Source organism: Protopterus annectens, chromosome 7.part0 (assembly GCF_019279795.1).
Source record: "Protopterus annectens isolate FY-2018-M chromosome 7.part0, PAN1.0, whole genome shotgun sequence".
Classification (NCBI taxonomy): domain Eukaryota; kingdom Metazoa; phylum Chordata; order Ceratodontiformes; family Protopteridae; genus Protopterus; species Protopterus annectens.
The window spans coordinates 181,442,381-181,457,089 of record NC_056739.1 but is presented as its reverse complement, the minus strand read 5'-3'; positions in this window follow the sequence as shown (position 1 = coordinate 181,457,089).

Sequence of the window (14,709 nt, the reverse complement as noted above, 5' to 3'; positions counted from 1 at the left end):
TTCGGTGCAACCTCCATGTGACATTTGTCAGAGCTTCAGTTGATGCACTCTCAATAAGCGCAAAAATAAACTCATTCTGAAAGAGTTACTCAAGTCTCCCTTCTCAGAGGCCATTTCTGTGGTGGAGGTCTCAACCCCTCCTTCTAAGGACAAAAGGAGATCCCACTCTGTTTCTTCTTCACCATCGGGTGATCAGAGCAAGCCTGAGAAATCAAAGGTCCCAAAGTTATCTTTGGAGCTTAAATCAGCCCCCTTGGCTCTGTCTTCTTTGGCTCCGACCATCTCAAAACCATTGATACCGGCTCCCGTTTTGCACCAGTCCTGCCTCTGACACTGATCATAGACCTTACTACATCTATTTTGACTTTGACACCAGTGGCCACTTCGGCTCAGGGCACACCTTCGACTATGTCATTAGTTTCAATTTTGGAATTGACCGTTTCAGCACCGAGTACCACTTTGGCACAGAGCGTTGTACCGACCTTAATTGATTTGACCCCCTTTACTTCTGTTCTCAAAACTAGAGACTTCAGTGCTGGCAGACCTTGCACCATGGACCCAATACTTCCCCTCTGTAGATCCATTTCTGGGCCAAGCATATAGCCCCTTCACCAAATGTCCTGACCCCCCCCTTCCAGAGTATCCACTAGATCCACAAGGAGCCTTTCTGAACACAATGTGGTGCGTCTTGTAGACCAGTTGTTGTTAGCCAGGGGGATCTCCTCACTTTCTAAGACCCATCCACCTGCAGGACTTGGGTTGCCTTATCCACAGACTCCATCTTACACTCATCCTTCAACCACCTTGGTTCCAAAACCTTCTGCTCCGACATCTTTCTTGGAACCCATCACCTTGGCACCTATGGTGCATCTCACACTGGTTCCGAGTTTGTCCCTTTGGTCTTCGGTTCCCACTGAACCAGTCCTTCCTCAATCTAGGGATTGGGGGATGGGCGCATTGGCTCGGGGTACCACTCTTCTTGGTTCCATCCTCGGTGCCAATAGCCACATCCGTGCCGATCCTGCTTGAGGATCCATCCATGGGGGCAGGTTCATTGGAGTGGGGTGTGACCCCAGTCCCGAGGTTGTCTTTCTCAGTTCTGGGTTCCCATCCTTCTTTGGGTGGGCCTGCCTTTCGCATGATGGAGAGGGCTCTTGCTTCTGGCAGCACTCCTTTGATGTCAGAACCCCAGTTTTTACCCCCTGAGCTACAGCTGTCGCAGACCACCCCCTGGAGACACCAGGCAGAGAAGCTGCAGGACAACCCTGTTCAGGGTACCTGCTCTTCCGAGTCCTCCTCAGAGACCCCCACTGAGAAGCCCCCTCGAAAGAAGATGTGCAAGAGGAAGCACATGGACTCACCCAAGGAGTCCTGAACAGAAGACATGGATTACAATGATGGTGAAGGGTCCCCACGGTCACCTCCTGATGATGTCTCCTTCAGAGACATCCAGGAAATGTTAAAGCAGAGAGGTGACTGGAAGCCCTCCAACCCTTCATCTGAGGAGTCTTTGTTCCTGCAGGCTTTTCGTGCCCAGCCTTCCACCTCTTGGGTGACCCCGCCTGCTGACAAGCTCATCCAGCTTGTCATGCAGCGCACTTGGAAGAACCCTTATTCCATTGAGGCAATCCCTCAGAGACCAAACAAAAGGTTACCAGTTGATGATATGATGGTGGTGGCGGCCACGAAAAAGGACTTGGCTGAGGAAAGTCCCACTGTCCACACACCCAACAGGGAGTCCCAGGCAGTGAAGAGAGGAAGAAAAAGGGTGAATGCTTTAAATGCGGGAAAAAGGGACATCTAGCAAGGGACTGTAAACAAAATAAGAGGGTAGCTACAGAAGATAAGGGAGATGAGGACTGACTATATGATGGTACACCATATGAGGGTCAGGAGTCATCAAAAAGAGACAATAAAGAAAAGACAAATGTAAATGTGATAGAAGGAGTAGAGGAAGTGCAAGTAGACGTAGAAGATGAAGAAAATTAGATTTTACACTTAGCATTATTGAGCCTTGAGCTCCACCTAGCAGACACAAAACTGGAAGTTACACTTCTGGTAGAGGGGAAGGAAGTTAAATTCCTGTGTGACTCAGGGGCATCGCGGACTCTGATACACCCCTCCAAGTTAAGGGAACATTCAGAATCACCTGATTATATATTAGTGAAAGCTGCAAATGGACAGCTATACCGGGAACCACTTTCCCATGATATAGCAATAACTGACCCTGTTTCAGGGATGACTAAAAAGAGTAAAATTGTTGTTTCTGCAAAATGTCCAGTGAACCTATTAGGTAGGGACCTTATGCAGATATTTGGCATAGCAGTAGTTCCAACTATGCAGGGTATGGAGGCACAGTGACAAATGGATACTTTTGTGGTGCGACCGGAGGGTGAAACTTTTTACTGGTACAGCCAGGACTTGGTTACGACTGGTCCAGGGGCAGTGACCGAGGAACTGATGAATGTAGCCATCAGTAAATCCCCCTCCCTTGACACTGACAGACAACATCTGTTGCATTGCACTCTGTATTACTGTAACACACCAGGACCTGATAAGGAATATGAGCAAGAATTGTTCAAAAATCGTGCAAACAGATTAATATTACGTAATCTGTACTGGGATACTGAGGGGAACAGTGTTGTTAGTTGTTCATTACCTCAAGAGTTCCTTGCACTTTACAAATCTAATCGATTACCACATGTTAGTTTAACTAAAAACAGAAGTACAAAATGGGCAGACATAGGAGAAAAAGTCACAAGATGGGAGAAACAAACTGACTTAGAATTATCAGAACAGGGAATACAGAAACAAAAACTGAATTGGTTAACACAGACACACCCAGCTGTACCCTTGCAGTCTAGTGAGGACAGCTGATTAGCACTCTTATTAGAAGAAGAGGAAAAAGCCTTATGTGACATACCAAAGATTCTTTGGTCAACAGGCAAATCAGATGTAGGACTTATTCGAACAGCAGGACCAGTTATTATTACGCCAAAGTCAGCATTTAGACCGCAAAAGAGACAATATCCTTTGAGAAAAGATGCGGAGATAGGAATCAAACCTATAATCGCAGCATTACTTAAGGAAGGAGTACTGGTGGAATCTCCTGATTCACCATGTAATACACCATTATTTCCTGTTAAAAAAGCAAACGGGGAATGTCGTATGGTCCAAGATTTACAAGCTGTAAATGATGCAGTAATACCTAGAGCACCTACGGTGCCAGATCCACACACTTTGTTAAATGATTTGAAACCTCACCAGAAATACTTCTCTGTGGTAGATATCAGTAATGCATTCTTTTCAATACCTATACATCCTGATAGCCAATATTGGTTTGCATTTACATTTCAGGGGAAAAGGTATACTTATACTCGACTACCACAGGGATATTGTGAGAGTCCAACAATATTCGCACAAGACATGGCTAGTAATTTGGGGATTCACCCACAGGGAGGTAGTCAGATTCTACTTTATGTAGACGACATCTTGCTAGCAGCCCCCACCCAGCAACAATGCAGGGAGGATACCATAGCACTATTACAATTCTTAGCAACACAGGGACACAAAGTAAACAAAAACAAATTACAGCTTTGGAAAAAGCAGGTTAAATACCTAGGATATGTAATATCCAAAGAAGGTAGAATACTAGATGAGGATAGAAAAACAGCGATTTTACAAGCACCCAAACCAATGACCAAGAAGGAAATGATGTCCTTCCTGGGAACAACCAACTTTTGCTGGAGTTGGATTCCAAACTATGCTTTGGAATCTGTTCCGCTGACTGATTTGATATACAAAAAGCCGATGGCAGCACGAGATTTGTTACAATGGACACCTGAAGCAGAAATAGCTTTCTGCAGGTTGAAGCAATTGATAGCGTCTTCATTAGTCTTAGGACTACCAAACTATCATAAATGTTTCTTTCAGACTGTAGACTGTAAGCAGGGATATATGACATCAGTGTTAACACAACATGGGGATAAGCAACGCCCCATAGCTTACTATTCATCACAGTTAGACCGAGTGGCGCGATCCTTGCCCCACTGTGTACAAGCAGTAGTCGCAGCTGCAATGGCAGTACAGGCTTCAGCCTCAGTAGTGTTATTCCACCCTCTCACATTGAGAGTGCCTCATGCAGTTGCGATAATTTTACTGCAAGAAAAATTAGCATATCTTTCTCCTGCTAGACACCTTTCCTGTATGACTATACTGTTGAGCCAACCTCATATGACAATTGAAAGATGCATGACATTAAATCTGTCAACTTTGCTCCAAACCCCTGCGGATGGCACACCGCACATTTGCCTGCAGGAAATTGAGCAGAAAATATTACCCAGACAGGATCTCACGGATATTCCCTTGGATAATGCCGAGGTGACATATTACGTGAACGGCTCATGCAAAAGGAGCCCTGCAGGGAAAAATCTAGTGGGGTATGCAGTAGTTACAGACACTGAAACCTTAAAAGCTCAATCCTTACCACACAACTTATCTGCACAAGCAGCAGAATTGATTGCCTTGACACGAGCTTGTACTTTAGCAAAAGACAAATGTGTAAACATATATACTGACAGTCAGTATGCTTTTTCTACTGTACATGTTTTTGCGCAACAGTGGAAAAATAGATGGATGATAGCATCTAGTGGCAAACCAATTAATCATGAGCAATTTATTTTAGATTTGTTAGAATCCATTCAGTTACCTACCAAAGTAGCTATTTGCAAATGCTTAGCTCATACGAAATAACAGAACAGAATTTCAAAAGGTAATGCGAGAGCTGATGCAGCTGCAAAGCGAGCAGCTTCAGACTCAGAAACTTTTCTACTAGATGAGGAATTACAACCTTCTGAAATTTTAGATCTAGAAATGTTAAAAACAATGCAGACGCTTACTACCAAAGCAGAAAAACAAAAATGGGAAAGACGAGGAGCAATCCTTGAAAACGGACTGTACATCTCTAAAGAAAAAAAAAACAATTTTGCCGTCTAATCTGTTTAGATATGCAGCTTTGTTGAGCCATGGGCAGTGCCATGTCTCAACAGGGGGGATGGTACAGTTAGTAAACCGAATATTCCAAACGTATGGATTTACAAATTATACAAAAAAATTTTGTGTGGCATGTCATTTTGTAATAAACATCATGCACAAGGGGCATTAAAACCTAAACAAGGGAGTTTTCCTACACCGCCATATCCATTTCATACCATTTGTATGGATTTTATAGAAATGAACAAATGTGATAACAAAAAGTACTGCCTTGCCATTGTAGATATGTTTTCTAAATGGGTGGAAGCTTTTCCGACCAAAAACCCAGATGCAACAACAGTGGCGATAGCCCTCATAAAGGAGATTATTCCTGGATTCGGCATACCAGAAAAGATTTATAGTGACAATGGCACACATTTTGTGAATCAAACCATACAGCAGTTGGGACGTTTCTTTGGGATTTCCCTGAAGAACCATTGTGCTTATCACCCTCAGTCTGAGGGACTGGTGGAGAGGCACAATGGAGTCCTTAAAATTAAACTTAGAAAGTTAATTAGTGAGACACAGAAGAACTGGGTGTACTGTCTGCCTCTGGCACTGCTGACTATGCGAACAGTTCCAAATGCAAAGGGTTTAACTCCTTTTGAAATGGTGTTTGGGAGGGCATATTATGTACCTCAGTGTAAAGCTCTCATGCCTGCAGAACAGGAGGCTGATAGTTCACTAGCTAGTTATATGAGGAAACTGTTAACGAATAAATCTCTTTTGCAGTTTAACTCTGTTTCAGATAAAGAACAGACCAGACCATTGGAAGCGATTCTAGCCCCAGGCACGTGGGTCCCGAAGTGGGAAGGACCGTACCAGGTATTACTGGCAACGCCTACTGCGGTCAGAGTAGCTGAGAGGACTTCTTGGATTCATCTGACGCATTGTAAACCGGTAAAGAACTTTCAACTTGATAAGAACATTGTAACTGTTACACAACAAGAACAAAATGACCAAGAATAGAGCAAATAGAAATACGGAGCAACCTCAAAAATGTTGCATAATCATCTTATTGATTGTACACTTATTAACTGTACTAGCGACAATTTTCTTTTTGTTGTGGTTTTTCCTTTTTTCAACCACACAAGTAAAGTTGGATAAACGTGATGAATCGCCCATAGACTGGCATCCAAACTTTAACATGTACCGAGCAATTAAACGTGTATATGCTGAGACTTTAAACATTTCAAACTGCTGGATTTGTGCAGCTATACCAACAGCATATGCGGGACTCCTAATGTCCGCTTTTCCTTTAGGGATCAAAGAGACTTGGGAAAATCTGCTTTTTGACACTACAACTGTGAGATCACAGGATAAAATAGCATTGTATTTACCTATTACACAAAAGGGGACTGTGTGTTTTTATAAAAACGATACTCTCCAGGTGGGCTGGAGTAACTGTAACATAACAATATCTTATAAATGTTATATTAAGACTAGTAATGGGAATACTGTTTGCAATACTAACTATGATTCATATTTGAACTCAATGAAAATGACATTGAATGAAATGCAAAGAAATCCTGTTTTGTTTAAACAATTGTCAATCATAGATAAGAAAATGTTTCATGCAGGGTGAGTGCATATTAGCACTAAAGTTGAAAACTGTTATTTTGTGTGTGGGAAAAGGGCATACAAATGGTTACCTGAGAATTGGTCCAGCAGTTGTTTTTTGGGCTACCTGGTTCCGGCCATATGACACACTGCAGAATTGCCTCTGGGAAAAATATGGAATGTAAGAGATGTTACCAAGAAAACTGAAGATCCAATTGAGAAACCTGTGAATCCAGTAGGGCAAATTGAAGCAAGCTGGAAAGACCATAACTCCATGAAGGACAAAGACAAATTGACACATATGGACTTGAGTGACGCTGTTATATCTTGGGCAGGTATACTCCCAGCATATGGCACAGTAAAATCAATTTGGGAGCTGAGAAAACTGTTGAAACTTCTTGAAGTAATGAGTAATGCAACTTTTTCTGCTCTCGAATTAGTGACTGATGAACTGAATGCCATGAGAACTGTTGTGTTGCAAAATCGTATGGCTCTCGACTTCACCCTGGCGGCGAGAGGTGGTACGTGCGCACTGATAAAAGAGGAGTGCTGTTCTTATATACCAGACAATAAGCATGAGATTAATAACCATCTGGAGGTGATTCAGCAAGTGTCGGCCATGACCAAACCAGGCCCAAACCCACTGATGGACTTTTTCCAGAATTTGTTTGGGGGGTGGGGTACCATCTTAATGAACATTCTGATTGCCATTTGTGTAGGTTTACTCCTATTGAGAGCATGTATTTGTTGTGGAATTCCCTGCATGAAAAGATTAATTAAAGATTTCATAGATATGTCTGTCTCTGAAACCCTGTATCAAGACATTGAACTTGAAAAACTGGTTCCAAATGAAATTCTTTCCGAAGTCTAAACTGAATGACTCTCCTAACTGCAAGTCCTAAGTGGAAGAGGTTAGGAGAAGAAATAAAACTGTTTATGCTTTTGAGAATAGAATAAAAAGTATTAACAGGGGGGAAAATGTTAGAAAAATATGTATTAATGTATATGTTTAGTGCTTATTAGAAGCAAAGAAGGGATTAACACATTTTTATTCTATTAATGTTATGACAAGAAAAATGAATTCATATGAAACTGCAGGAAGCTTGGAAACTGCAGTGTGCTTTCTGCAAGTTGGCCTCTGACCCTGGCAGCTGGTAGCACAGCAAAAGTTAATGTTTATGCTTTCCACAAGTGATTATCTGCTGGGTCAGGAAATTAAAGTGTAAAATAATGAGAATCTTCTGCTCTATCCTGCTTGAACAATTGGCCTTGTACATGTTCCTAGATAACGCACAGCTGCAAGGAAGAAGTGATACATGAAACAAAGAGTTGGTTAGAGAAATGTATTGAGAACTGTATCTGCTATTGTGCTCGAATTAGCTTAGAACCTTGAGTGGCAACTTTCATAAAAGGACATTATAACTAACCAGGTGGCTAGCAAGGCCACGTTGTTTACCAAAATTCTTTTTTAAGCAAAATGTAGTATCAGCACCTCTGATGAATAGAATATTGTAAGCTAAAATGATGTAAAATAACTTGTGACTGACCACGTCAGTCTGGTAGGCAATGGCTAACAAGAAAGACTATAAAAGTTGTGTACTTCCTGTTTTATTCAGACAACATTCTGTACTTGCACGTTTTTTGCCTCCTGGTGTACACTAGTAAAGTACCTGAACCTCCTGTGTATTGATATTTTTATTACAGTATTTTTCATTTAACACATAGACAATTGAGATTTTATCTAGACAGGACCAAACCTATCCGTAAATATGAACAGCTTTTCATCTCCTGTTCTGGGCCCAAAATGGGAGAGGCTGTTTCCAAGGTTACTTTATCAAAATGGCTAAGGGACTGCATATGTTTCATCTATTCCCTCAGTAATGAACCTATGCCAAAAGTTAAAGCTCACTCCAGTAGATCTATGGTAACATCTATAGCTTTCCATTCCAGGGCTTCCATGGATGACATCTGTGCAGCAGCTACTTGGGCTAAACCTCATACCTTTATCAATCATTACAAATTGGACCTGGTCTCCAGAGGGAGAGCTGCCTTCGGCTCAATGGTACTCAGGAATGTCCTTCCTTGGACCTCAAGGTAGCTTGGGATTCTCTTCCATCAGTGATGAATGGAAAGAAGATTAACAACATCAGATAAAGAAGTTATGTCTTACTATAATGTTCCATCTGTGTTGTTCATCTTCTTTCATTCATTACTTCCCACCCTCCTTCCCACTCCAAAGGCTCCTGGGGGATGCTTTGGGTCTAAGTGGTGCCCTAGAGTAGTTGCGCAGAAGTGGCCTCAGCTTTACTTCCTTTTCTCTAGCAAACTCGATCTGAGGTAACAGGGAGAAGGGCATTCTGGGTAGACAGCTCGAGAGTTTTTTGGCTGGTGTGAGCTTGGTAAAAAGGCCGACTTGGTTCCGAGGGCTCGGAACCAAACCCATCAGTGATGAATGAAAGAAGATGAACAACACAGATGGAACATTATGGTAAGACATAACTTCTTTTTTTCCTACTGATTTTCTTGCAGCTTTAAATATTGGCAGGGATTCATAAAGGTTGCCACAAAGTTTAGACTACATGGACGCTTAGCGTAATCATTCTGTCAGACTAGAAATCACAAAAATGTGGTAGAGATGTTCTTGAATGCATATCATGTACACTTAGTGTAGGTTTTATTGAATCTGGCCCATACAGTAGAACATATGTGGTGTACATGGTTCTAGTGTTATTAGCATATGTTCACAGCAATATACTTAGCATGAAACAAATTGTACTAACTTTGTAGTAAATAAATGAGCATAATTTGATACATTCATGGACTGCTATCATTACAAAAATGGACAAGTAAAAAGAAGTTTTAATGTGTTTTTAAATGTATTATAAAGAAGTAATTATGCATTCAACAGAAATGGACTTCCAAACCTTTTCATATTTTTCTTATTCAATGGTATTACAATGAATAAAGATATACATTCTAAAACAAAATTTTAGGGCCTCAGGTCTTGGTCACCTCTATTGTGTGTGGGTTTTTGAGTTGGTCCTGCCTTTCACATGAAATATTTTTTATGAGCAAATGTTACAGTTACTGTGGTTTGATCATGTTATATGCTTTGTAGGCATGTTTTCATTAACTACTGTTTTTACTAAAATGCTTTTTTGCTTTTTGCTATTTTTTGTCAGTTAGACTGTAGTCAGTATTTTAGAAGTCAGTGAATTGTCCTATTTCCTTTTTATAGCTAATGTAAGGAAGAAGTCAGTGTAACTAAATTTGTGCACCATTCCTCAGAAAGATCATTCATCCATCCACTGCTATACCAGTCAAATCTGACTCCTATAGTGAACCTACGAATATTTGTCACCATCTGCAGAGTTTACCTGCCAAGCTGGAATGAAGAAGGTTGATAGACCTTTCATCTGTTATTACTCACACAAACATGCAAACACACACACACACACACACACACACACACACACACACACACACACACACACACACACACACACACACACACATACACACAATGTATGCATACCTAGGGGTAAATCACAGTCACCAATTCCCACCTACCACATGTGTATGAGATGTGGGAGGAACTGGAGTTTTTGTGCAAAGTCCACAAAAACACAGAGAGGAAGTGCAATTTCCACAAAGAACTAATAACTAGACCCATTTATAGCTTGCCATAATCACAGAAATTGACAATAAAATGTTTCAATATATTTTAAATGTCACCTTATGCATTTGGTTTACCTATGAGTGCATGAATCACCGTCCAATTAAATCACTGGTTTCTAAAAAAAATACATGATTCAAAACAACTTAAAGAAAGGCAACATTTTTTTTTTTTTTTTTTGCAGACGGGCAATACTCCATAAATAATATATACCTACTCCATTGTTGCACCAAGGGAAGGAAGGGGGTAAAATCCCCAAAATGTATACATTTGTGTCACGCAATGCAACAAATTGTGGTGAAAACAACTGCAACATTAAATTTTCAATTTACAGCCACTTATCCAGCAGTGCTTCAACCACCAGTAACCGTGCCAATACATTTTAGTACAAGTGAACATTGTAAAACTTCCCATCATAGATTTTCTGCAATTAGTAAAGATAAAGAGCTCTAGCAGAAATCTAATGGGCCTCATGTCTTGCTTGCCTTTAAAATACTATCACCTACCACAAACCAGCTGTGGTGCAAGTTCAGAGAAGCTAAGGAGTAAGAACATAGCCAGTGTTGGACTTCTGCAAAATGCCATGGCTTTGGGGGACAAATGTCTCACTGTTGTGGATGTCTGCAAATAAGCTGCAAGTGTGTATCTCTTCTTTGATGGGACTCCAATAAGGAGTTGATATCACAGAAAAGTAAGCAGTTTGAACTTTATTATCTGTTTTCAGTTTTTTTATGCTTTCCATGTAGGGACAGTGTGCATTGCATGATATACACATATTTTTTTTATTTGTTTGGGGTTTAAACATATGTACTACATTATTCAGGTGCTATATTCTTTTCCTATTTTTATCAGTACTGATTTGTATAAACTGGTGTGTTTTGCACGCGTGTGTGTGTGTGTTGTGTGTGTGAGTGTGTGTGTGAGTGTGTGTGTGTGTGTGTGTGTGTGTGTGTGTGTGTGTGTGTGTGTGTGTGTGTGTGTGTGTGTGTGTGTGTGTGTGTGTGTGTGTGTGTGTATGTGCATGAGTATTTCTGTGTATGTGAGTGGTGCTAGGACATTGCATTAATGTCAGTTTCTTTAATTTGGTGGTTTTACTGGTCATAATAAATGTTCCTGTAGAGCATCTGCATTTGTAAACATCTCTATTGATAATACTTTAACTGAATATTTGTGGTGCATGGAGCTACGACTACAATTATATATCGTGCAACTCTAAAAATAAAAGTGATTGACTGATTTGTGTGTGTTTGGGGGTGGGGATATGCATGTGCTTTTTAAATTCTTTTTGTTGTTTTTTGTTTGTTGTGATGACTGGCCCGTTCATGTGACTTTGTAGGATTACGGGGCACATCATAAAAATGTAGTAATGAATATTTGTCTGTTAATTGAGTGTGGTGGCAGTCTGTGGATGTTGCTGTTTAAGTGTGTGCATGTGTGTGTGTGTGTGTGTGTGTGTGTGTGTGTGTGTGTGTGTGTGTGTGTGTGTGTGTGTATATATATATATATATATATATATATATATATATATATATATATATATATATATATATATATATATATATATATATATAAGTGGACTTCTGTGGAAGTGACTACCTTGAAGCAGAACAGAGGTGGTCTGCAATGGGTTGTGCATGCTAGCTGTTTCTACCATGTGCTATATACAGTGATGATTAAGGAATTACTTAAAGAGAGAGAGTGTGGGAGCTTAACGGGGAAGGGGGTGAAGCAGCAACATGGTGATATTTGGGAGTGGAAGTGTGCTGGGTAGGGGTCCCCAACATGAAAATTGTTGGAGACTTCCAAATAGCTGACACCATCCCTGAATGAAAAACACAGACAGAGAGTGCAAACTTGACATCTGAAATATAAATGCTCCTTAGTTTCAATTTTTCAAACTAAAAACAGTGATCCAAAATTTTTATAGATTACCTGGGCTCTACCAAAACCCAATCCCCACTTTCCTTTATGTAACCACCTGGGCTCTACCAAAACCCAATCCCCACTTTCCTTTATGTAACCCCAAGCACAACCTAATGTCACCTGGAAAGAAAGATGATTTAGTTGAAAAATGTATTTCTAATGAATTAATTAAGCTGTCAGCATCTATCAACTTCTTTCTTAAAGCCTTGTTACAGCCATTTGTAGATACTCTCACATATATAAACGTGTTTTTCTGTTTACAACAGACCTTGGTTTTCTTTTCAAAGCTGGTCAGGTAAACAGAAATGTTGAGGGAAACATTACATGTGCAGATCTGGCCACTTTTGCGTGGGATTCAGACATCTGGTTAACATCACTGTATGTAATTACTCTGATCTGTATTTGCTGAATGCATCAGTGGTCAAACACTTTGTTTGTCTTAGCTGTTTGTGTCATGGGCAATAAGAATGATAAAAGTGATAGAAAGCTGGACTTATTATATAAGAGGAGACATTATTGCTTTTGAAGGCATCCTATAAACAATGTGTACGTAGAGCTGCATTTTAATCAATTTTCAAAAGTTGAATTTGTTTAGTTATTTCTCAGATTTACAGTGCTGCATTACATTAAAAGCTTATATAATTAGGGCAGTCAGTTTATTACGAGCATAATAGCAGAACTCTACCTTCCTCATTAACATACAATAATCTTAGATCTGTTTATAATATTTAGCAGATGCAAGGAGCACACCATTCTGTCTGTATGGGAGTACTGCCCTTAACAGAAAACACTTTCTGTGAATGTATTGCTGTTTACTGTGGTTAGAGAGTGCCTCTGAAAGTATGTTGTTAGCTGGAAAAGTTTGAAATGTAACTATATTTGTTTGCCACTCCACCAGGTAATTATACACCAAGAACAATTCTACATTCTTAGTACTGAAGTACCTCTTCAGTTTGTGTGCACAGTCACATTTTATTTATGTTTTTCTAGCTTGTGAGCTATGCATATTTTTGAACCATAACAACAGTTTTTGTAAAACTGTATCTTGTTAATCAAGGCACACTTTGAAAAAGAAAGCTCTGAAGACATAGCTTCCAGCCAGTATTATCTCAAGGATTCATAGGTTCATAGGTTCATAGGTTGGTACTAGGCTATCAGCCCTAGGGCCTATACAAGCCTAGCCATAACAATTCCCTGGCTACTTCTTCCCACATTATTTACTTTCCTGGACCCCTGTCTAGCAGGGCGACTGACGTGATCCCTGGGGTGAATTTCCTTTCTCCCATCCAATCGTCAAGGTTCCTCTTGAAGAGGTCCAAAGAGGCACTCTGCTTGACATGTATGGGCAATCTATTCCAGAGTCTGGGGAGTCTCTGGGTCAGGAACCTATCCCTCCAGCATGTTTTGTTTATTGTGATGACAAGGTTTAGATCCCTGGAGCGTGTAGCTCTGAGGGATTGGGATTTCTTTAAGTGTAGCATGTCCAGCAGCTCTGGGTTTGACATGGCCTTGTATGTTAAGCAGAGATCGCCTCTGAGTAGACGATATGTGACAGAGTGTAGCTGGAGTTTTTTAAGGCGGTCAGCGTAGGGCATCTGCTTTAGGCCTGTGATTCTTTTAGTGAGGTATTTCTGAGGCCTTTCCAGTTGTTGCAGATGTCTTGAGAGGTACATACCAAATGGGGCGTTGTATTCTATAATGGGTCTAATGAGGGATGAGTACAGTGGGACAATGACCTCCTTTTTTCTGGATGAAAAGCCCTTCGTGATGAGGTGTGCCACATAGAAGGATTTCCTGACTGTTGTGGCGATGTGGTTATCGAAGGTGAGACCACTGTCCACCTGTGTCCCTAAGTCTCTTATCACACTTTCTGTGTTTAGTGTACTGACACCTATATGGTAATTCATGGATACATGTTTTTTCCCAAAGGGGATAACAATACATTTCTTGGCATTGAGCTTGAGCCCATGGCTCTGGCACCAAGCATCTGTTTCTGTAAGGCCCTTTTGTAGAGTATCCACATAATTTGGGGATTCAATAATGGCTCCCAGTTTGCAGTCATCTGCAAACTTTGTTAGCCAGAGTCCCTTAGTGTTGACCTGTACTTCAGAGAAGTAGATGCCAAACAAGAGCGGCCCCAGGACTGAACCCTGAGGTACTCCAATTGTCACTTGTCTGGAGCTGGATTTGGAGTCGGCTACTTTTACAGTGTGGGTTCTATCAGTAAGCCATTTAGCAACCCATTGGGTGACATAGGGATTAATGCCCAACTTAGTAAGTTTATCTATGATTCCAGAGTGGGGATGGTGTCAAAGGCCTTGGCAAGGTCTAGATAGGCTGTGTGGACCACCTTACCCTTGTCCATGGCTCTGGAGACTGATTCAAAGAAGTCAATCAGGTTCAGGAGACAAGATCAGCCCTTCACAAACCCAAACTGGGTGGGGTCCAGTGTTTGAAGGTTGCCAATGTCTTTGTTTATAAGTTCCATGATAATACGCTCCATGACCTTGCAGATAAGG